Genomic DNA, 26,369 nt, shown 5'->3' with positions numbered 1-26,369 from the left:
TATATATATATATATTGATATTTACGTTGATTTTTACGTTGATTTATTCTTATTTTATTTTATTTTTGTATTATATTTCGCCCGGTCATTGCACTTTCGCGACGGAAATTGATCGTAAACGAAAGTTTATTCGGAATGGTTAATTAGTTCCTTGATATGCATATAAAGTAATTAACTGAGACAAGGCGAGAGTAATGTAACTATCGTGCGTTCCGCTCATTATCTGCTTATACTTCGAAACTTAACTATAAGTACAAATACTTAATTAAATTGCGACTTAAGTATCAATTTCGATTTTAACTGTGCAGCCATAGTAAGTATGTTATGATATAATTAAAACAGTAAATTTTAACACTTTTTGATTTTTTGCCACTCATATAACCGTAATTTAATCATGATAGAATTAAAATCGAAGAAATATTTTCTTTTTTTCTTCAATTTTAATGATAAAAATCATAACATTGTATATAAACTTTTTCTTGACTCGAATTAATTTTCTCGCATTGAAAGTGCGAAATCTCGCTTGTTTAAAACATCGTCAAACTTTAGTATATCGTGCGTCATTTCTGATAAAGCTCACATTTCCGTGACATGTCAACGTCGCATCGGCCCTCTAGCAGATTGCTAAAGGTTTTCTGTGGCTGTACAACGAGATTCGATTACGGCAAACCTCGTAAACTTCCAATATTACGGCTGAGAAAGCAGTACTCACAATACCCGTTGGGAGGCAGATTTCTCCGTTTACTTCCTCGATCACTCACCCGCTCCGAGTTTCCTCATTTCCTTTTGCTTCTCGTCATCGATGAAAGAAAGTGCCCCCAAAGCTACTTTTTTTGTCATTCATTCATAATATCTTCAATCTTCACAAAAGCATCTTCGATATCGAGATGAACATAGATCGATTCTTTTATTAAATTTTTTCTAATTAAAAAAAATATATATATAATAAATAAAAGAATAAACTTTAGCATTCGCATCATCATATTTCATCAAACTCATGAATTTTATTTTTATTTTTATACTTATTGTTACTTACTAGATTGTATCTTTTCTTTAAATATTTATTACGTTATCGCTCACAGAAATGTATGGATATATACGTGAGTAATATATTGCACTTAAAAGTCCACATAGATCATCCCTAGGATTATTACATACGGAACAAAGTCATTTTCGATTAACAATATTTTATTTCTAAAGCTCTTAAGACAATGTCCTCCAAATTTCCTTTTTGAAGTTTATTATCACATTAAGATGTTAAAGCGAAAGTTGTATGAAAATAGAGAAAATCTCGTATAATCTTAACGCAATATTAATTACGACAAGGTCACAAGCCAATTTAGATGCATATCGCTTGATTGATTTCCTTCGTATATCACAGATGAGAAACGCTGGCCGCTAATGTTCATGCATGGTTTGACTCGAATTAGTAAAACCCCAAGGGATTTACCTACCGAATCGCTTATATACGCAAACCCTAAACGCAATTAACACTGACGTGGCTGCAAACCATTACTTAACGTAGGTGAACGTAACTTTGTCCTTTATGAATCGTTTGACTAGCTATACGAAGTAGATATATGGTGATACAACTTGGCGGGTTGCGAAAACCGACAAAAGACTTGAATACAAATCTAAATTCTTAATTACGTAGCACCAATAATAGTTTCACACATAAGAGCGATAGGAGACGAGTACAGAAGATGAACTTGATGGAAACATATTGAGTTGCGCTATGCTTTTATGGGATTTACAGTGTTATTGCGGCCATCTCAGATTTGCACGATAAAATATATCTCATTTTTCAGTTGTGCCGCGCATATGTTATGGCTAGATTAACCGCGAGATATTTGAAATTTTGAAATTACGATGCGTCCGCAAAGAAGCGAATTTTCCTTGACGCACATTAGTGATACAGAAATAGCATCGCAGAACTGATTGAAAAATTATGTCATAATCCTTATCTGTATGTTCCAAATATAGATATTTTATCATAAGAAAAAAATAATATTTTCATATTTTATAAAAAAAATTCATGATTAAAAAAAATTTATTTTATGACAACAGATATTTAATTTTATATATTTTACATTTTGTTTTGTTGCTTTTAATGAAGAATTTCTTTCTTACCTCTTTCTCTGTAAATTTTGTGCCTGTTTCAGATCCAGATAATTATAGATCTCAAAATTGTTAACAATGCTATGTGTATAAATCTAATTTGAATTTATTATATATTTAAATATGTTGATATGATATGTTAATCTACTGCGTTAAATCCAGATGTCACAAAAGTTCAGTTATACTGACATTGAAAATCTAATCTTTGTGTAAAACCGGTTCTGAAGAAATATTACATTTTCTGCATATATTTTTACTACTGCGTTGCACATTGGTTGCATTTACATCTTTCTTGCACTAGCTTTTATTACCTTTTCGCCACAATTTCTTCCTTGCGCTCTTTCTATCTGCAATTAGAAAATTTCATTCATTATACTTGCTAATTCTGTTATTTCGCATCCGTTAGAGAATGTTGTAGCCACATTACATTTTTCATGCATAAGAGAACAGTTAACATGACAGTATACAAGAAGAGAAATTTAAATAATAATTTCGAAAATTTATACATATTTAAATTATATTACATGTTTTTTTTGCAATGTAAAGAACATCTAAGAGACGATTTTCGTTCCTAATGATAGAGAATATATCATCTCTTTTTTGTTTAGAATAATATATGAAAAATAAATGGATCTTGGATCATCAATATACAATTAGACAATTTTAATGTAGGTCTCGCATTTTTTCATTGCTTTTTGTTAACGTGCGACATTAGGTACCGGATTGTGTGCAAATACGCAGAAATGATTTTAATTGCGTGCAATAATTAAAGGTGTTATTGTTGCCAAATATCCAGTTCGCGTACAGTCAGAAATCAGAAAAACATACGGCGACGAAAGGATTGAAAGAAGCGGATATTCGCGAATTATTCACCATTCGTGACGTGCAGAGTTGCATTTTATGATTGCTATGACGTTGACAAATGATTCATGATTATACTTTCCTATGTCATAATTGACAACCAATATCGATCAATGAATAACCGGTTAAGAAATATTGTTTAACAATTCTGTACATATGTGACCTGGCTAGATAACAATATTATTTTTGCTGCATACTTAAATTTTCAATATTATATGTCGTATAAAATCGTATAAAAATGTCGTATAAAATTTTCAATATTATATGTCGTATAAAATAATGAAGAAATATAAAAATTAGTAACAAAATAAGTGATAAATTTAATATTATAAAATTACTCATTTATCATAATATTTTTTAATTCACAGATTAATAAAATATATGATGGTAGCGTACTTAATAGTACATTCGCAATTACGATTTGTTTCGTTCCATCGTGAGAATGAATTCTCTACTTTGCAAATCCCTTCGCTTCGTATTCTACAAATCTTGAATCGCTTAATATCTAAAATACAGGACCGCTTAACAGCGCATCGAATCCGCAATACACATGGATAACTATGATTTATGGGGGATGGGAGAGAATCAAACGATGCAATTCGACGGATGTGCACGGTATCGTAAATTTTCGAATAGATTTGCGATCGAAAGCGAAATCTTCCAGAAGGGACTGAAGATTTGTCGCCTAAATTATGCGAGATTCACTTATATCATTTTACTAATTAAAACATTAATCTCATAAAAAACAGAATGCAATCGAATTCTATATATTTTAATTTTCCATCTTGTTTTTCTCTTATTCATAATTATAAGCGTATGCGATTTTGTATAAAAACTGTAAACCTTCCGTGATATGTTTTCCAATAAAAAAGCAGCAACAAATTTCATGATACTTTCGCATTTAAAACGTAAAGGTAGCACGACCATCAGCTTATCATCAAAAGTAATAGCTTGCAAAGCCGAAATTTTTCCATCACTTTCGACATCGACTGTGGAGTAGAAATTCGAGAACTCCACGTTATAAATTATAAGATAAATCGTTTGATGTTGGCAGAGCTTTTTCCTCCAATTTCATGTGTATAAAAGATGGTTGTCCAAATGTAAAATAAAATTAATGTTCAAAAATGTAAGGATTCCTCTTCATCATTGTTTAAAACTTAATTATATAATTAAAATTAAAAAACAATTTAGTTATTAATGCATAAGAACAACTGCTATTTATTTAATTATTTGTTTCAGAAAACTATTTGGAACTATTTGTTCGCAAAAAACAATTTCTAGAACATCTTGTATATACATAAATAAGCGGTCACACGATTTTGTTGTTAATGTCTTCCGTTCTCTCTTTTTGTTCAATAATTATTTCATTTAATAACAAGAATCGCCGCGGAAATGGCTTTTATTAGTTCTATTCATGGCTTTTTACTGTGCGTTTCACTGTGCGGTATAAGAGAAAGAAGAGAAAAGATGTTTTCAGAGCTCACATGCGACGGAACTCGCCCGGAAAGTCAAATCGCTAAAAATGTTTCTTTATATAAAAGAGTTTCTTTCTTTGAAAGATACTTTTATTCACTTACATAAAGAAATATACAATTCAGTGATAAAGAACAATTTATAAAACAAGTATCTCGTAATACATCACGTTTTCCGCAACGTGTATTTTGCATTTTACACAGTCACAATGCGGACACATTGATCCCAATTTTAAATGTATATTCCTGACTATTCAAGATATAACAAATGCGACGCATAGACAGTCACAGAATGTCAAAGTAGAATCTAAAAATATCCCTTTATCGCATTACGTCATAATACATGAACAATAGAAGACAAATTCCTTCGGGATTAAGTAACAAAGCTCGCTTAGACAAAGTAGCTGGATCGTGCAAGCGGATTCGTCCTAAATTCGACTTGTCGCCGGAGGGAACAGAGGATGAGAGTTGTAACTATAGTAACACGTCTAATCGTGACTAAATCGCAAGAACCGTACAAAGCAAAAGCTTCACGACGTTCATTCGGAACATTCCGAACAACACAAACGGATCGTCGTGGTGCATAAGAATAGCTGAAAGATTCGCGAACGTCGGGCACTGCGACGTGGAGCAGTAATTGTGCGAGTGCATCTGCCATTCTCCGACGAGGTCTGTACTCCCTCGCCGTATGTACATATATAACTATACACGCACGCGGGCCACGCAGGCACGCGTGTGTCCGCGAATCGTACATCGTACGACGATCGGCCGTAGCAGCGAGCGCGGGAGGTGCACCGAGCGAATGCACGACGAGGCGCCTCAGTCGACCGCCACCTTTCGAGACCGACGGTTCGTCGCCGTTCTCCATCTCGTCGGAGAGAAGGAGGGGAGTCCACCTGTGTCGGAGTGTTTATCCTCTACCTTGCGCACGAGCATCAGCTCCGAGATACGTCCCATTGAGCGAGATTTCGAAGTGCGCGCATCTCGTTACGGTGCGAACTTGCGAATCGTGGAAGGTGGACCGAGGGGGGGTGCGTGCTTACCTTCGTAGCGGTGCATTCGGATTGCTCATTTCGCTGTTTCTTTTTCCCCTCTGTACCCCTGCGAGTGCGAATTATCATGCGTCACTACTGAGTTTGAGGAATCTCCAAGAAACGCTGAACTCCAGAGGCAGAAGTTAAGCATCGTGATTAGCCGCTTCCAATCGTGAGTATTTAACAGAATTATTTTTATTTTTCGTCACATTTTAATTAATTTAATTGTAGCAAGCGACTGACACTTTCCATCACACTTTAATTGTAGCAAGCGTTCTTTATGCTAAACATGCTTTATCCAATATTGGTACTAACTTTGTAATTTAATTTTTCTCGGCAATATAAATACGGCGTTCTCTTAGACAAATAATAATTTCCAAAAATGAAATAGAAAAATTGAAGATTTTTGTATTGCATTGTGTAATATGAACGCTATTACATATTTTAAAATGCTGCTACTTGCTACAAAAAAAATAAGAGAAATTTGTAAATTTCTTATAAAACTTCTTATAAAATTTCTAATAAAAATGGATTAAAAAAAATTAGAAAAGGTTAAAAGCTATAATACTTATGTACATACATTGTTAGCACGTTAAGTGATTATTTATATTTTTGGAGCAATGTCACAGTTTATTTGTTAAAAGCTGCAATTTCAATCAAAGATTTACATTTTCGACAAATTATTTTTGATTTGCTATTATTATTATTTTGATGTTTCCTCATTAATGCAGTTCATTAACATATAATATAAAGTGATTTAAAATGAATTTGTCGAAGAATTACTGCATGTAATAATTAGACTAATTAGAATAGTTCAATTATAACACGTAACAGAACATAAACACGTGGTAGAATATAATAAATATTATGATTTATAGCGGCAATTAATGAATGCTTTAATCGACAGCCAATTCATATATTAATAAATACCACGAATATTGCGATATCACGTACAAATGCCACAACTATGTTTCATACACGAAAATATGCAATAAGCATATTGATAATTAATATCTACTAATGAATTATCGATCTATTTTTCCGATAATGAAAAATAATTTAGTGATACGCGTCAAAATTTTCATATATTTTATTACGCGAAAAATTCCAAGAACACATCAAATTTTACGTGCGAATCCGTGTTCTCGTAATCACATGCATTATATATTAATTGTCTGGCTCGAATCAGATTGAAAGAACGAAGAAACCGGCACGTCGCGTGTTGTCGCAAACGGAAGAAACGAGTTTCGAAAATAAGAGCATGCAATCATTTCCGCGAGACACTCGGCCTGATAGTTAAATACCAAGTGTCTTAGACCTTAAGGAGGAAAAACTGCGTGTGCTGTGTACGGATTACAACATCCGTTCGTAAGGAAAGGAAATTCGATGACACCGACTCCGATCTCCTTATTCACAGGATGGGTGCAAAAGCAATTCGCACAAAGACGTTCTATTCAACTATGACATCATATATAGCGTTCGAATCCTTTATCTTTCGGCCACTATGCCTCTTTTGTGCTACACGGAAAGAAAAGATTGGCTACTACAGCAAATTAGATGGTAAAATATGGCATAGCTTTCTTAATTGGCTGCAACAGTCAATTTTTGGTTGCATTAGCCAATCAAAATCCTATACTGATATTGCGAATAGCCTAACACAATCCAAAAATGGCTGTAGCAACTAAAAATTGGCTATTGCAGCCAATTAAAAATGCTATGCCATATTTTACCATCTAATTTGCTGCAGCAGCCAATCTTTTCTTTCAGTATAGACGAGCAGATTGTTCAAATTTTTCAAATTTTTGAGTGTATTATATATGTTTTACAATATATATGTTTGAATGAATATATGCAAAGACAATCTTTTATACAATTTGAAAATTTCTGTTAACTTATTCAAAATATCCCACTTTATTCTAATCCGCACGTTTTTTATAGCGTTAAATTAAAATTCCGAATAACAATGTTCCTTCAAAGATAACGTGACTATTCAAGTGTAGCCGATTCTTCTTCTCAGGAAACGACGGATTTCATTCATTCTCATTTCCGGAATTCAGTGCATTCACTGATCCAACGTGCTCACAGACGTTTTATCGGCGTGAAGATTTCGACGGTGCTTACGAGCATCTGGCGGCGTCGTGCTTTTCACCAAATTACTTCCACCCACTCGTGGATGAGAATACCGGGGCATCACGGAATCGAAGCTATCTGGACCGTCGAGCTCGTTAGAGATGCAAAATCTGCATTTGTGCGCGCGTACTTTCCGCTAATGAGGATAACGAAGCATGCGTTAACGGGGAACTAACGATCGCCATTGCGCGCCGGCGTGGCGCCCGTGAAGATGATTGTGCACAGGTGCATTCTTCGACGAAGATACGCGTTCGTTCTTTCATCTCTCCCTCTCTCCCCTCGCGTCATGAATCGTTGTTATACGAAGAAACTTCTTGGGAGATTGAGAATCAGTCTCCGCTCTAAAATGAGGGTAATTACTTCATAAAAGTGACTGCTCTTCTCGATACGTCCTTATCTTAGAAACTTCAAACGTAACTTTTCCACCAATGTTTCAAGATAAAAAGGATTGGGGTGCAAGAATCTTAAATTATAAAGCATGAGACCAAGCGAATGAATTTTATGCGTTGAAAATCTAAATGGTGCACTTCTCGTAGATCGCATTTGTTTCTATATTTTATCTCGCGAATATAACACAGTTTCTTAACTTTAAACACGAAAGTGTTCTCTCTAATTTTAAAGCGTAATTACTTACTCGAGTTGTAGTTATTAACGCGAATGTGCATACCAAAAGACGCACGTTCGAGCCAGCGGTTTCACATGAAATGTTGAATTCTTGAGTCAATATTGTTATATCTTAACGACTAGGAAGTAATTCTTTGCGTTACACAGGCAACTGAGAACAAATGTGGACATGTCTACGTGCGAATAACCTGGTCTCTACGTGTGGAAAAGACGAAACTGGATTTGATGTTGTTAGACTTTCGCGATCGGTTCGTCGTGCTTTCTTTCCTTCGTGTTGTTTCTTCGTTGTCGACCTCTCACGGCACGTGTGAGAAAACGGATATCCTGCGGACGGTCCAGAGACGTGTGTGAAATATCGCGAACACTGCAGGAGGAAAGTTTTCCATGGAAAGTACTTCCGCACGATTGCAATGCAGATCGGATTTATTTCCTCTTTTTTTTTGCGGGCAAGGCTACGTGACGTGATGTGCTTCTCCATTTTTATACATAAGCGTGGCGGAAAAAAACATTTTTCAAACTCGACATATCCAACGATCGAACAAAAAGAATTTCGTCACATAAATTATTGGAGCAAATTATGACATAATGAAAAAAAAAACATTTATGATATAATGAAAAAAATTATTTGATTTGATGATTAACTTTCAAACTTGATTACCTTTAATTTCCCTGTTGTACTTAATTTCCTTTCATGCGCACGATGGGATGCTGAAATGACGTTTGTTCATAAAACTTCGCTATGACACAGTTTTCATGACGCTTGACAAATATTTCGCTTAATTCGATTAAGAATGACGTATGTTTCGAGCGAGCGTAACAAACACGGTGATCGCGTGCTGCCGCAGAAGTTCATTAATTGCATCTCTCCATTTCAATTCTGCGTCGCGGCGAGAGTCTGAAATCGAACGGGTGCGCGCTCTTTGCACAAGCTGTTTTTCGCTCGTAAATCTTAACCGCGGTTGTTTCGCCGCATGAACGAACGAACGAGCGAACGAACGAGCGAGTACGAATTTCGCAACGTACTACAATTAAATCGTACTGAAAGAAAACATTATCCGCGAACAGATACCGCCGAATGGTCGCACTGTGTGGCTAGGAAAATATCGAGAAAAAAATAGGATGCTGGTAGAATAAAGAGAGATCAATCGCGGCGTATCCTGAATTGTTAAGCCAATCTAATGCAATTACGACGGTATGGGAGAAACCGCGAGTCCGCGTTTTCCGCTGTTGGGCCGTAACGCGCACGCGAGAAATCGCCGGATGGCAGGAGGGAAAAAAGGAGCAGTGTGGCAATAATTATTCCCAGCCTACGAACCTGTGTGTACACGTGCGTATGTATCTTGGTATCTTGAATATTCTTATCACGGCCGATCGGTTTTAACACGGCTCGCATAATCAGAACGTGTCCGTGCAATTCGTCGCAATTTAATTAATTCGCCCGCGATTCTCACGGCAAATCGGAAACGAAATCGCACATTATTATTCGCAATTTCGTGTCGATGTGTCTGATTTTGCGAAATGCATCTGAAACACGATTTCTAGATCTTTCGCGTTGGATATGACGAGCTTGAGAAATTTTTTTTTTTTTACAAAACGTACCTTGATTCTTTCTCTTTCAGGATAGGACAAGGAAAGACAAAGTCCGCGTGATTCTATGCACTTACATTCGCTTTTGTTGTTTCTGCAATTCCGTTTATTTTCTAGTCGCGTCGTGTTAACAAGAGTACCGGGGACATTGACAGGACTACGTCACTGAAAAAAATAGGAAAGCGCGCCGAAATCGCCGCGCGAATTCTGCACCACACATTTCACTTGCAAACAAAACACTCGCGGGATTTACCGCCTTTTACTAGGATTTCTCTTCGCTTCGGCACGGACGCGTTCATTATCGGCGCCGATAACAGTGAGAGTCGACGTTTACCCTGTCGAATTTATAACACTCGATCAAACGTAAGCGAATCGCTGGTTTCCGTTGTGGCTTTCGCATATTTGCGTTCGCGATTCTGCGAGAGAGCTGAAGCGTAAGTCATAACGATCAGGTCAGCCGAGCGTGGATCGATTCCGATACGCGCGTAAAGACGTGAAAAATCATGATTGCGAAAAGGAAGCAAAAGATAGGTGAAAAGTAAGCGAAGCGAGAGAATGATACGCGTGGAAGCGCAAAATCGTATTGCATCGCCGCGAATAAGCCGCCATATGTTTGCTTCCGACGTACATGGAAATTAGATCACCGTATCACAAATACGTATGCATCCAGGATCCGCAATTTCGAGTCTCACTGAATCGGGAATCATGTATCGAGATATTATTTTATGATCGTTACTGAGGTGTGAATTGCGAAAGAGAGAGAAAAATAGAGACCACAGTCGACATGAAACAGCACATAAATGTTGAAAATAATTCAAGGCAAAAATTAGATTGGATGGTTCAGCAAAGCGACAGTTTGCTGGACAAGTTTAACATCTATAATTAAGATGGTTTAACAGAGGAATAATATCTGTAAGTAATTATCAGTATGCTAATTCAGCTAATTCTTTGCTACAATGAACATTGCTAATGTAACAAGTTTTCTTCATTACAGCAACAAAAGTCGCGTAAAAATACATTTGCTATGCTTATTAAAACAAATATAATTACCTATAATCGCTAATTTTATTCAGCTCTATGACTATGCTACTTTAAGAAAACTGGCTGTCCGTATATTTATTGCAGATTTGCTGAATCAGTAAAGTTTTTAGTTGGTTTAATATTTTAATCCTTTTTTTCGTGAAAAAACATAGAAAAATATTTTTTTTTTTTCAATACAATGTTTATCTATTTGGAGAGAAAAATGTTTATATAATCAAGTTTCTGACTGTAAAAATTAATATCTTTGCAAACGGGATTGCTGTTTGTTTCTGTCTTCGACGTATTATCGTCCAGTGTTTGCTGTCTCTGCCAACGATTACGTCTGGATTGCTCCATGAAATATGGATGACATCGAATAAACTCTGTAACGTAACAGTTTCTTGTCGTGATGACTAGACGAATCGAGAAGTAATCACCGGATGATTGAGCTATCATTATGATGGGTATGTCTTTAATATTTCCTTAGAGCATTGCACTTTTCCCATGACGCGCGTACGCGGAAAGCGGAATTGTGCGCTGACTTCCATCACTAAGTATAGCGGTAACTTTGTTCATTAATACGTTATTGTAGTAATATTAATTAACGGTAACTTTGTTCATTAATCATAACAAGTTTGCTGTCCCTATAAAGATGGAAGTAACTGCATACAAGCGTATCGCGAGCTCGATTTTTTTCTACGTAATTAATCCGCTTTATACGCAGGATCAAATAAAATATTGGTATTGTGAGGTTAAATAAATAACTTTATAGAATAATCGATGCTTTTGCGCCGCGGCACCGAAACGAAATAATTTCATGGCTCTAGCTTGATTTTGTGCTACACACGACCACAGAAAATTACATTTGTTCTCCGTGTACCACAGAAATTCTCGTTTAATATTGCTAATGCACACATTGTGCGCGATCGGGATATACGGTGCAGCGCAGGATATCAAACATGGGCGCGGCCGCGTATGTTTATCGAGACATTAACAAATCGTGATGTCATACCCTTGATGCGATGAATAAACGAGGGAGACCATTTCCACAACGATACATAGCGTTCTGAGCTAACATTGGCATAGTTTATTATACCTGTGACATCTAACGTTGCGTGCAATGGCTGAGCAATGGCTGTCACAGTATAGCCTAACATTGATAAGATAACTCGAATGTGGCAATTTGAGACTCCGGAATGCGTCACGAAATTAGAGGATTACTGCCCGCATGAGAAAGAAAGAGACAGACGAAGAGGGAAAGGGAAATAGACGTTGTCGTGACCAATTAGCTCAGCACTTCGGTTTGCCACAACTTTTTCTCACTCCTGTCGGGTGCATCAAGACTACTAAAACGTCTTGACACAATACACGCCAGTGGCACATTTGCATTTTGTGTAATCTAAAATTAGCAGCTACCTAGAAAAACTCAGAGGTGCGAGTAAATGTTATGCTAAGATAGAAAAAGAAGATTCTTTTATATATCTTCTCAGGTTTCTAAACTAGAAAATTTGAGCAGTCAGCATGTATAATTGCACGTTATGCGGTGCACATTATTTTCTAAGTGCTTTTTTTTTTCGCGTTTTAAGAATCTCTTAACAATAACATTTATGTGTAATTGCCACTTTTTCAGGAGAATAAATCGTAAAAAAATGAGTTTTAGCTTATCCTGCTCTACCTACATCAAATATATATATATATATATATGAGGCTTTTGTTTATTCTCACTTTTATGCTTAATCTTCTTAAACTAGGTTGCATCTCATGTTGTTATTTCTTCTATTTAATGCATTATCGTTTACAAAAGTGTACATCACATGTAAATATTATGTGTCGGGTTTCTCTAGTATAACTCGGATCTGTGGGTTCGCTAAGTCCAAATGACTCTACGGATCAGTCATCCTTGCGGAGGCAATTGCCACTTGCCGTACAGCGCAAGAAGATGAGCACTCTCTCTCTCTCTCTCTCTCTCTCTCTCTCTCTCTCTCTCTCTCTCTCGTAGCTAACAAAAAATATTGTCTCATAACTCCAACCGTAATTACGACGAAGCACCATTATGGTCGTTTGCAATTCCGATTACTGCAAAACATGTGATGGAAATGATAATTGTTTATATCTTGCATTTCATATGTATTCGTAGGAAGAATAATTTTACTGAAATATTAAAAAATTAAAAATTAGTTAACTAGGTACAGATCTAAAAGTAATTTTGCTGGATCAAAATAATTATGCAGGAAACTGAAGTATGACGAGATGCAAAAAGTTTTCACATTCCATCAACTAGCTTGAACGACCTACATAATTATTTTAATAATCCAACAAAATTATTTTAATAATCCAACAAAATTATTTTCAGATCTGGGTCTGTCTAGATACTTCAGCGAAACTCTTTTTTGCGTGAAATGATTTTTTTTTCTTCTCGGGATCAAGGCAAATTGCTCGTTTGATTTTTTTCAAACATTACGTCATTAATGTTAAAGAAAAGAAAATTAATGAAAAGGAAAGAGGAAAGAAAGAAAATCCACGGTATCAAGGTAAGTAGCTCAGTTCTTTGAGTTTTATAGAAACGTATTTTCTTCTCTCAACATATGACATGTCATTCTTTATCGTAAATTCGACATATCGATGAGAAAGGTAAACCCGACGAATCTGCACTGGTAACTGGTACGTCGGTGTTCGACGTATATTTCATTGACGGAAAGCGATATCGCCATTGTGCCTCGAATATCACGGAGCTGCGAGATAACGGGCTAACGTTCGAGCTGTGACATAAAGTAAACGTTTCCCTTCTATCATACGTCTATCGACACTATCGGTTGAGGTTTGTTGCTCAAGCTCACTTCTCTCTCTCTCTCTCTCTCTCTGTCTCTCTCTCTCTCTGAAATAACTTTCATTTCTCACCTCTACTTCAATTCTTTTTCGTTATGTGTTGACTCTTTCAAATCCACCATGGACCATAAAAAACGTATTCGATTCCCATTAATCTTAATAGCGTGCGCTAAAATTTGGTTATATAGGGTAACTTTGGCAAATACGCCGCGATTTATGCCGCAGAAATCAGAAAAAATAGAAGGAGTGTAATTTTCCCGCAACTACTCTGTTACATGCCATTATGTTATATTAATATTATGTATATATATTATGTAATATATTAATATTATTTCAGCTTCTTACTGTTAATATTAATAGAATTATTGTGAATTGAATCGATTTGTCACTGTAATAAGTACCATCATAAATTATAATCTGCATAAAATGATTACTGTAGGATGTATAAAACTTAGTGGTTATTTCGTGATACATGCGTGTAGTGGAATAGTAAAACATGTTGTGTAGCAAAATACAAGTGCTTTGCTTTCGTATTCTTTGTTTAGTTTGTTATATATTCCATCTGTTTGAAATATATGGCATTTTTAGCAAGTGGGATTTATGCCCAAAACATACAAAGTGCGCAGATTGAATTTAGTGCACTAAATACAATAAATGCATTACATGTATGAAATATGTACCTCATGTCATAACACTTGTAATCTGGGACAATCTTCCCAGATTAAATAATAATTACAATTATTTATTACTTCATATACATATTAATCATTCTTATTCTTTAATAAACGCATTTTATAAGTTATTGTGTCATTTTATGTCTTATTTATAATATATGCATTATTTGTAAACTTTTTATGAACTATACATATCTCCCCTCCCTCTATGAGTAGCCATATATCTCACTCCTATGGGATTTACGGCAAAAATGCAAGGGTTTCAAAAAGTTCATTTTTTAATACAAAATATAAATATTTCGAATTTATAATATTTTTTTCATAGTAGACAGTACAATGTTTTTACTGAGCTAGCTCATTTATTTTAAACATAATGAATACTTAATAAATTAAGTTTTTGATAGATGCGGCGTATATAGGAGTTACCCTATAACATTGACAGTAAAACACAATGAAAATGAAACCGACTTGGTGACTCGTTATCCAACTCAGCGCGCACGCTTACGCTTCTTCTTCACATTGTTAGATGCAAAGCCGCGCACAGATGACTGGTAATCAGATAACATTTAAGTAGGAAATAGAAATCTCGGTTACGCGCACGTGCTTAAAGGTTAAATGATTCCACCGTCGTTGATCGATCTCTGTGTTCGCGTCGTTCACCGGTTGATTAAAAATCGATGAATGCATTGCTCTAACGGCTAGATAATCGAGTTCCCGTATAATGGCCAAGTGATCGTTCATTGTGCACTGGTGGAATTAGTTTCATCGAGTATGTATGTGCGTTCGCACGCGGTAATACATTGCGCGCGATCGAAGAGGCCATTATACCGAGTTGTAGGAAAAATGTTCGATGTCCATCGGGAGGGATTAGTTGGCGATTGAATGCGGTACGAACGACACGAAGAAACGAAGAGGAAGAAATTCATCGATGTACGGTGAGTAACCGCGAAAGATTGCGTTAGATTGCGAGAGGAGAGTTCCATTAACGCTCGATTCCGACGATCTTTGAACCGGCATTGCAGCGAGTTGCAATTCGCGGCGACTTACGTGCGTACTTTAGCCGCACGCATCATTACCATCTTTCATTCTGCTCTTACCCGAGTTTGCCGTACGCGCGCGAAGCACGCGTAGAGGAAAATATCGAAGAATCGTCTCGTTAGAGACCAATTAAACGGAGTCGCTAACTAGTTGTGACTAAGCACGATTCGACGGTTGGAATCATGTAGAAAGTCGGAGTGTACGTAGAAATCGCTAATCACGATTTTTTTTTCGCTTCTTATCGTTTCGCAGACGGATAAAAGTCGCGCTATAGGAAAATTGATAGCTGCGGGAGCTCGCGATCTCGCCGTGTGATTACGTCGAAGAGAAAAAAAAAAAGGAAACCAGCCGCGGGAAACTATGTTAAGGGTCGCTTGTTGGTTCGCGCCTTCGAAAGCTCGAACCGTCGCGCCAACTGCGATTATGTCTTGTGCGTGCATTGGATACTGTGTCTCTATAATATAGCCTACAGTCTTTACGATCGGATAAATTCAGGATCTGGAACTTCGTTCACAACGGCTGAGAACGGGACAATCATCCGCTCCGTAATCCGGATTTTCCCTCGGGTTGCGGCCGAAACTCGCGAGATACGTACTTAAAATAACTCCGAGAAGTTAACCGATGGAATCGTGGGGTTCAATTTGATTTTATTGCGCGATACAATCTCACAGACCCGGTTAGTGCACAGTCTACGCGGCACGTAACTGATTTAAACAATTCAACTATCCGATTTCCGACGAACTTATTCAACAGCTGGTTCTGTACGTTAAGAGTCTCGTGAATCTTTTCTGATGGATGCGATAGAAAATAATGTATAATTTAGAGCATTATTAATTGTGCTTTTCATAACATTTTGTTCGTATAAACAGGTGACTACAAGCCGTATTATTATTAGAAAAAAGCAGATAAAATTATTGAATATAACGAGTATATACACTGAAAAAAAATTTAGTCAACGAGTTAAATACATTTAGTTGTTTACAGATTTGGTTAATTCAACAAATTTTATTTAATCGAATTCAACCGTAGTCTGCTTAACAAATTGTTCAATGTTAAGCAGACTACGGTTAAATTCAATTAAATAAAATTTGTTAAATTAACAAATCTGTAAATGTGTTTAGTTAATTCAACAAATTTTTTTTTCAGTGTACGTACATAAGATTGGAAATTGATCTTATAAGCGTTTTCTCTTTCAATAGTTATTTCGTATTGCAACTTTCTTAAATTGTTTGTGTATTATTTAATTTTCATATTAGAAAAACGTATTTTTCTTCATAAACTTTCTAAATGGCCTGATTAACTGCTGTTAATCTGTAATATAGATTACATCTATAACGCAATTGTGATTAGAAGAAGAGAAACTACTCGTACATTAAATATATAAATTTAAAAAATACGAAAAGACGGAGCAGGAGAAAGGAATAGTGCAAGAAAAGCAGCGGAGAGAAGATATTATAAATAAGAAGTTAGAACAGAAAGATTTTTACGCAGTAGTGAGATAGGTTAATCGTAGATTTGTACGTATTTATCGCTATTAATAATTAATTGCACAGTAAATTACTCAATCCAGTTTAGCCGTGATGACGATAAATTCTCACGATGAAGGCTGCTGAGCTGCTAAGATGCCTTTCTCGCGGTGAGCGGCATGGCATCGATTTATCAATTAATTATAGCAGTACGATGTTAAACGCCAATGAAATTACAACCTCCCTCGCTTATTTTGTTCCATTGCAATGATTATACGACTGCAACAAACAAGCGTAGTCATCATTGACCGGTGGTATAATACCCTCGTGAGTAAGCGAGCTGAAGCGCGAACTTGAATTTTTCCTCAAGACGCGCAAATGATTGATGTTGAGTTTGCTAGTAGCGCGTACACGATTATTATATTATTCTCCTAAGGAATACGAGAACGGCCACGCGCGCGCGCACCTGATCGTGTATCGGCTACTTTCTTCTCCCATGTTCGGCGAGAGAAGCGAGAAAGGAACGAGAAGAGTAAAAGAGACGAACCTGACCGACGTTTTAAATTCAGGTGCCGTGACCGGTATGCAAAAATTTACCGAGAAGTAATACGAGGAAAGCGGAGGGAGGTGTGCGAGGTGAGGTACAACCAGGGGCCCGCTGTATGGTCAGCTGGTTCATTGACCGATCTTTTCTCCTCTTCTTCGTCCTCCTCACCCTTTGCACCGGGATTCTCTCTCGCCCGTCTCTCGCGTTGCGATCCTTTTGCCTTCCAGCACACGAGAGAGAACGGGATTCGAAGGGAACGAAGAAGGATCGTGCCTTCGTATGTGCCACGATCGCGTTGAGATCTCGAAAATCGCGACCGCGCAGACACAAAATTACGACGTTCAAGTTCAACTTCCTCGAAATAAAGATTTATGTGCGACAGACGGAGAAATTCGCTTTTCTCCGATCGCTTGGCTAATCTTTTTTTTTTTTCAGGAAATAACCTATTGAATTGCACATTTGATCGAGGAGATTCTTTTTACGAGGATCGTCGTACCCTCGAGAAGAAGCAATCGACGATTAAATAATTTATGCTTCAATGGCTTGTGAAATGAGCTTTTAGAACCATCTCGTCTAGTTATCGTGTCATCGATTTAGGGATACAAGTATAATAGTTCGAAGTAGCTCGAGAAAAATCAGAGGACCTCCCATTGTTTCATTAATACTCATAAGAATAAAGGGTGAGAAAGTGTAAAAAGCGAATCCGCGAAACGAATATGAATCGCCACCAAAAGCAATTTCATTAATTATCATGTGCATTTCCTTCAGTGCGCACGGAAGAGTCCACTTCCGGTCTGCTGGTTCCCTCGAGAAATCGATAGATGTGGCAGCGATGTGCGCACAAGTCCCGGGACGGGTCAACGAGCTGCTGGCGTCTTCGGTCGGTAATTAAGTGGGGATTTGTAATTAAGTGTGAAAGTTATCAACCGTATCAATTGAAAGCGCTACTTCGATGCGTATCAATCAAACCGACGCTATTACAACTTTCGTCGTTTATGAAGTAGTTACGATCGAAAGCGTAATATGATGAAAGGAATAATTTGAATGCGATGAGCTTTTAATGATAAAGTTATTATCTTGTGATAATGATTTGATAATCAATACAAATAATTATTTTTGTACTCCTCATTTCTATATAATATTATCAAATTATTTTTTTTTTATAAAGAAACATATCTTGTTTCATGTATTCAAATATTAAATTATCCGTTCGATATTGTTACGTTCGGGAAGTAATTATTTTATTTTGTGACTTACAATAATAATGCAAATGTATGTATTCGTCATTTTTTGAATTCTTGCAATAAAGCGCGATCTTTATTTTGCACTCGATAGTTATTGAATGTTCCGTTTCGCGCAACAATTATTTGCAATTATTGGAAATAGCGTCGCATGCAATAGCACGAGGCCCAAAAATTGTATTCGCAATTGTTTTCAACTGTCGTTTCAACCTCAATAGTGAACTGTCGCTTTTGATTCCTTTTCGATATATCATATATCTACTTCCATTATTTTTAATGCTGAATCGAATTCAATTATTCCATACAGCGTTGGGCTACAGATTTTAATTAATCAGAATGCTTCTCTCTCTCTCTCTCTCTCTCTCTCTCTCTCTCTCTCGTATGTTTGGCAAACATTATTCTATCATTAAAAAAAAATCAATAACGTTCATTAATCAATATTGTAATAATTAATCAAGTTTATGGCTCGATTCTAACAAAAAAATATAAAGTGCATGAAATTTAATATTTTAACAGATTAACATTTTAACAGAATTAAAAAAAATTATTCCTTCGAATTTTAATTCTCAAACTTGGTGTACGAAAAAAAATTCCATTTACATGTATATTACACATCGTGCACTTTACACCCAAGTGCACATTAAAAATTGTGCACTGCTAGCAGAATTCCCGTATCTGGGAACCCGACGTTCTATTACGTGTTCATTTTTATCTTCGCTTTTTAAAGAGACACGAAAGAGGTCGATACGTAGAAATGCTCGGTGTGTGAATGCATTTCTCGCCTTGAATTTTTCTCAAGCTTTTACCTGCTCAAACACACAACCATATAATTCCTCTTTCTCTTCTTCTCTCAGACAATATTCATGGACCGCCGAAGAATAATTGTACGAATAAAGCCGGGATACGCTATACGCATCGCGTGCGTGATTAACCGACGCGAAATTGAACCGGTTTTCGATGCGATGCCTCGCAGTAGATTCGCGCGGTCCGATAAACGAAATTAATGAATATCGATTTCGGCTTCAACGAGAACGATCGCTTCTTTCGAACAATTGTAAAAAAAAAAAAAAAAAAAAATACACGAACAACGTGAAAGAATCGTAATACCAAGTGATACTTGAAAGGAAAAATGCTTTAAGATTAATTTACATCCTAACGTTACGCACCTATGCAACATGCGTTAAATTTATTTGGGATGCCTAGTAGCGTTGCTGCGCTAATCCATGTTTACACGTAAGCAGGTGGAGCCGAACTAAAGCTTGTTACACCAAGATAGGTAAGAACTTCAACTTAGTTAACTAAGTTTGCTCACTGTCCGTTTATACTGCAGGCAAGATATACGAACGGAGAGTAAATCTCTAAAGTTAGATAATCTGGATTTTTAGTACAAGTTAGTGTCAGAAAACTCGCATGAAAAGGTGTAAATAAATCTAAACATTATGTTAGAAATTAGATGATTTTTCAGTGGACGCCAATTCTAATGTCTCTAACGAAATAAATTAAGCAAAATAGGATACGCGTCTTAGATCGCTAATTTTCCGCCTCGATTGCGCGAGAAATATGTATGTATTGATGTATCGTTAAATCAGGACATCGTCCTAACGGTACGGTAAAATTGAAAAGTCCGACGGATACCGCCTCTCGCAACACGGTTATCAACCATGGAAGATTAGGCGAATGGAAGCGCCCAAGTTTTCTGTGTCCCAGTTTAGATCATCGCCGTGGGATACCGTCACGTAATTCTCGGCGTTCTTCGCATTTTTCAACCGTGACAGGGTGCATCCACAAGAGTTTCTTCCATGATACCTTTTCTTGCACCTTGCGTTACCATGGAGAGACATTCTTCCCCGACGCGGTCAGACGCACGAAAACAGGTTTACTCCCACTCACTATACCGGCGCGTTGCTCCACATTCTTATCTCGGCAGGTGAAATTCGGAATACTCGATCTGTCCAGGCAGCTCACTTGACGAAATAATGTTCCGGCATGTATGATTCGTGACAGTGACAATTACGTGCACGCAAGTTGCAAATGATGCTGTTAATTTGTAGCGCGCGAGTTCCGGTCGGTATATTTATGAATGATAAATATTTCTAATTGAATAAATGTAAATTTATGAGATGAAATATTAATAAACATTGCAATTGTAATCGGATATCTAATGCTCCCGTTTTCTCTGACCATTCTTCGTAGCAGAAGAGAAATTGGATAACTAACGTGAGTTTAACTGAATTTTCCGTCGTCCAACTGTCCTCGGACTGCTTTTGCCAGTCGGATTCGCTAAAAGCTTCCAACTTGTTTCGCGTCTCATTTCACAATGGCAGGTAGTCAGTCGTATTGTTCTCGGCAGCCGAGAAAGCTTGTCGTGCTTCCCTTCCGCGACAAACGATCTACCGAGTTCTACTTTCTGTGGAACTTCAAAGAGATGACTTTTTCTCAGATACGAGAAAGAGATGATGGCATTCTGTTCTCGTTCTTCGAAAGTCACGGGTGGTCGAAGCATGTCCACAGAACTCGAGAGAAAAAAAAAAATTGCCACGTAGTGACAGAATAATTAGGTCGCTGTCATTTGAATCGAGTAAGCGCGCTCTCTCGTAACGAAGTTCGGTTTACACGACGAATTTGTGATCAGAGGGAAACGAAAATTTAAGGGTCAGATATTAATGAACTGACCGATAAATATTGATTTTATTGTGACTTTTTGGTTCATGGAAATGTAAAATATAATTTGATATTTCTATTTTTAAATTATATTAAGTAATTATACATTACACGTATGATTATTTGATATGATTTAAAAGTAAATACTTTTTTATGTAATAAAGTATCAAAATAAGCTCATATATCGGTTCAAATGAAATTATTAACAAGTCTCAAATATTTATCTGACTTTAATAAAAAAAAAAAATGATCGTCGAAACAGAAGAGAAAAAATATTTACTTTGAATACAATTCCAACATGGTCACCTAAATATATATATAATAAAGCTTTGCATGCAATTATTTCGATAAAATTTTGCGTTATTTTTTGTAACGTGAACATTTTATTTAGATAAGACTCAATATATAGTTGTGTGATTTTTGTTGCTCATGCAATTTTTGGGCAGCTAGGGAAATGTAAAATAAATCGTACACCGCGCGCTGTACCGATGGGCGTGCATGAAAAATAAGAGGTATTTCCTTTCCCTATTCTACAAACAAATTGGAACATGCCTGGAAGCCTATACTATGCGCCGTAATGGAATTTTTTACGAGCGGATCACGCATCTCTCCGCGTGTTCCAAACGTATCTATGCTCCGCGTCAACGATTTTGCGAATATCAGCACTGCCATTTTTCGATCAGACATCGCAAAGTTATATACATTCACGGTGCTCGATGTATCAAACGTTCATGCTGTGGCGCGTGAGGTATGCGCCGTATACGGTGAACAAAAGATAATGGTGCGATGAGAATTCGAAGCGTGTCGATAGAGTGTCGAAATTCAAAGTGTGTCGGTGAGCCAAAGAACGATATATAACTCGCAATAAATTGACAAAGTGAACTTTCAGTTGAATCCCATTGGAATATGATTATAATATCTTAAAAAGCAACTAGAATCATAATTTAATATTTATTGTGTGAAATATAAAATAAATAAATTCATATTAATATTTTCGATTATTCAAAGGATCTTAAATTAATAACTTTTTTGTTCTTGTTTACAAAAAATATTAAGCCTAAGATCCCTTCTAATCGAAAATATTAGCATTTATTTATTCTTGTGTATTATTACAACACTTTCTAAGAAAATAAGCCCTTATATCTAAACTATCATGTTTTAAATGCATTCTGATTTTTATTTAACAGACACAATTTGAAGCTGTTGATTTTTGTTCAATTATTAATAACGAATAATTATAAATCGTAGAATCGTGTTAGGATAATTGCATTTGCCGGTGATCCTAGCTAAAACGTTCCTCGACAGCGATGGATATAATTCTTGGTAAATGCCAAGGATCCAGTTAATGTTAACGAGTGATCTTTCTTGATCGCGACAACATCGCGTTTCTACCCAGTAACATCTGTTATAATCAAAAATAAAAGTGTACGAAGGTTAAACGTGACGCATCCAGAAAACATTAGGAGATGTTTCTAAGCTTTTACGAGATAGATAATCGCACATGTGATACAATCGTGTACAAGAATGTATTTGTCAAAGTATTTATATTTATGTATTGATAAAAATTCTATGTGCGTTCACGGTAAAAAATGCAACAGCACAGCGATCTCTCTGTTTCCTGCCGCCGAGGTCTTCGTTCCTTTTAGGTAACATGTCAGATGTCAAGACCCTGAAACCTCCTTCGCGAAACAGGAAGATCGAGTGAGAAGGCTCGAACAAGGTTGGAACTGCAATTTGTGGCCCGACCGGTTGCAAGCGCGCAAGAAGTGCTTCTTGATAAATATCATGCCGTTAATATGTACAGGCACGATGTAGGCATTAAAACTTTTTTCCCGGCACGAGCGTCGCTTGCAAATGAAAAATCGCGCGAATAACGAAATGTAGGGACACTATAAATTATTGTATTAAATTATTGTATTAACGAACCGAAGTCGTCTCGACAATTCGTAGAAATGCGCTCAATAATTATGCGACGAAATTGGAATCTCAGTGAGTTGACCGCTTTCCATGACTAACGATCCTTTATCTGATATCACGCCCGAAAATAGAAGAATCTTCGACCTCTCGGTTGTATCGGATGTTGACACTGCGGCTGACGTGGACGACTCTGTCGTAGAAAGTTAGTTGATATTAACGTACTGGCTAATGAATCATTAGCGTCCCTATTAGTCCATTAATGTCTCTTAACCTCTAGAGGTCTGTGCCATATCCGGTTGGGTTAACCGCATGGGAGCAGATGATACTGGATGCACTTACGTCACATACACGACTGCATCGTGCATCGGACTCGTATGCGCCAACTGGCTGCATGGCACTTTTGCATTTTTTCCGCAATCTTTTTATTATTGTCGTAACTACTTTTTTTCTGCTACACTTTCTCTTTATTACATGACTTACAATTTACTACTAATTTAGACTCGTAAATGAAGAACTTGTATATATATATATATATACAATTTCATATTCACTTTAAATATTGCATTATTTAATTTATCATCATGTAAAAAAAATGTAAATAACGATTCACAATAAAAAAAGTGTGGGAATAGTTGTCATAAACTTTACGAGCGAATAACAATATAACGTAATATTCATAAAAAGTCTTTATTTTTTTATTATAATTTTTCTTAACTGTTAATTAAATTTATTCTTAAACATAACGAATATCCTAATTTAAATTAGAACGTCTACTTAATTCACGCCATTTTATTAGCTAGATACTAGATGTAAAAAATGAAATAATTACGCAAATCCCGTTCGTTAAACGACGGAGCTGAGTCGAGTTTTTACCGAAGCTCCTACAAAGATGCTCGCCCTTGACAAAAATTTCCAAGGCATACATACAAGACCACACAATTACGTGAGTTCGTTTTGTTCGTCGACGAATTAAGGAAGCTATCTCGCTCACTCAAGATCGCTCGTAAAGTTTATGATAACTGTTCCCATATTTTTTTTATCGCGAGCCATTATCGAGCTCCAGCCAGATACGCACGATGATTCTTATCTCCCAAGAACGTCCGTGCTGCGCAGGCACCCCACGACGAATTTCTCGTTCTGTCTCGTTACTGAAAACAATCAGAATATAACGCGGCCATAAAGTTTCTCGTAATCGAGTTCATCTTCGTGCGATTTATTGCTGATGCATTCCCGTCTTTCTCTCGCAGGACACTGACACATTACCCGTGCTTTTTCTCCAGGATTACTCGCGCGTAATGGATACACACGCTGAAAAACAGTCAACGTGGGAATTTGCGCAGTCCTACTCCAATTATGCGACCGTCTCTCGAGAGCTCGCGGGAGTCGACGAAATCATTCTCGAAGCAAACCGAGACCTGGTGGAAATAATAACTGCGTAAATACAATGCCGGCTGGATTGCCGCACGACAATGATTCGTTCTGAACGTGTACAGATAGATAAAGTCGCGCAGCGAACTCACATCAACTCCGGCTCATATTAAACGACGGGCCGCGCGTGACTCTAATATTCATCTCTGTCAAGGACTAAATGGAAATCTACGGGTTATTCGGCCTGTAACCTCGACTTTCGCACGATTCTGAATCACTATTAAATAAGATCGACTAGCATAGCGGCGAATGTTCACTCTCCTTTTAGATTATAAATATAAACAGTCATGCTTCTCAAAGTGTACTTTAAAGTGTTTGTTATTTTTGAGAAGAAACTTGATTGAAAGTTGAGAGAAGAGAAACAAGAAAGTAGTCTATGGTTGTTATGTTAATGAAGAAATTGTAAAAATCTGTTGCACACAATTGCAACAGATTTTCTCAATTAAAGCTATTTTGTGATTTAAATGTCATACTAAATAAATTTTAACTAGTCGATATTAAAATTTTAATGGAAATGATTTTTATGGAATTAACGCTAATTTTTTAATATTAATATCACCGTCAGGCATCGAAATTTCTGTTTCACAACTCTGGTTCTGTACGATCAGAAGCAGCCAGTCAGCTGCGTATCGCAAACTTCGGCATACGCACGTGTTATTTATCCTTTCTCAGAGGGTGATAAGCCACGTTCGTTGAACGTGATCGTCCTGTCCAACAGCTCGTGTTTCCAGGGTGGTTAAACTACGCCTGACTTGCATCAGACAAACGCATGTGCACGATGCATTTGCTACAACGTTCGGTTTCGATTATTCATCCTCTCCGAATCGTAAAAATGAATTGATTATTGCCTTATGCAAGCGTCTTTTTCCAACGATTAGTCATCCAGATTTGAATAAGCGCATAAATCGATCTTGAATACGAAATCAGAAATGTCGTCAGCGAAAACTCAATATATTGTTAATAATTGGTATAATTCGTTAATCGCGAATTCTTTAACCGTATAATTTATAAGCAAAATCAATCATTAATTTGACGAGCAAGAAGTTGACCTATGGAAGTAGTTAAAAAAACTTTGGCATGTCGTATATTATTAACAATATTGAAATAACGATTAGATAGTCTATCAAATTCCTAGTATCTTCGGAGTTATTAACGTTAGGTGAGGCCCCATGGACGACCGTGAGCAAGAATCTGGTCGTATACGAGAGGATGATGTCATGCGGCGGCAACCTCCGGCAAGCAAGGTCCGATATCCTCGGTCTCTCTTCGCCAACGATAACCTGTTTTAGCGCTGGAACTAATCGGCAAATTCTCGGGGTCGTCCGACACTGTCTCGCTTTAAAGGTCTCCCATGTGCCCGGTCACGAACGCGAGTTTTTACACAGCGGAACTGTTCCTTAGAAGCACTACCGCTCGTCGATCGTCTACTTAATCCTTGATACTTCTTCAAATAAATCAACCGAAGAAGACATTTTTATAAAAAACAAATAGTTATTGCTTTTGATTATATCACTCGAAAATAAATTTTATCAATAACAATTTGGATTAAAGCTTTGTTTTCTTTCTTTGTATTAAATTCTAATAGTAAGTATAATATAGATGAACAAGATAAGTTCGATTGATGACAATTTTTATTTCCGATAAGAAAGCGTGTCCGATAAGTGTTCAGATACAATTGACATTGTGCGTAAATGTAATAAATGAAAAAAAAAAAAAAAAAAAAAA

At 36.7% G+C, this 26,369-nt stretch overlaps 1 protein-coding gene across 3 annotated transcripts in view; it reads left to right on the top strand.

The window, feature by feature from the left end:
* Positions 1-5,286: 5,286 nt before the first annotated feature.
* LOC108691985 overlaps positions 5,287-26,369 on the top strand; it is a 44,902-nt gene continuing 23,819 nt past the window's right edge. The window contains exon 1 of one of the 3 annotated variants that reach the window (XM_018200042.1): positions 5,287-5,657. The gene's annotated coding sequence lies outside the window, so the exon portion shown is untranslated. Of the gene's footprint in view, positions 5,658-11,177; positions 11,311-15,213; positions 15,282-26,369 lie in introns of those variants that run through there. The other 2 variants (XM_018200044.1, XM_018200045.1) reach the window with 2 other exon arrangements.

This window comes from Atta colombica, unplaced genomic scaffold (genome assembly GCF_001594045.1).
Source record: "Atta colombica isolate Treedump-2 unplaced genomic scaffold, Acol1.0 scaffold55, whole genome shotgun sequence".
NCBI lineage: Eukaryota > Metazoa > Arthropoda > Insecta > Hymenoptera > Formicidae > Atta > Atta colombica.
The sequence above is the reverse complement of the archived record's forward strand: the minus strand, read 5'-3'. Positions and strand labels throughout refer to the sequence as shown.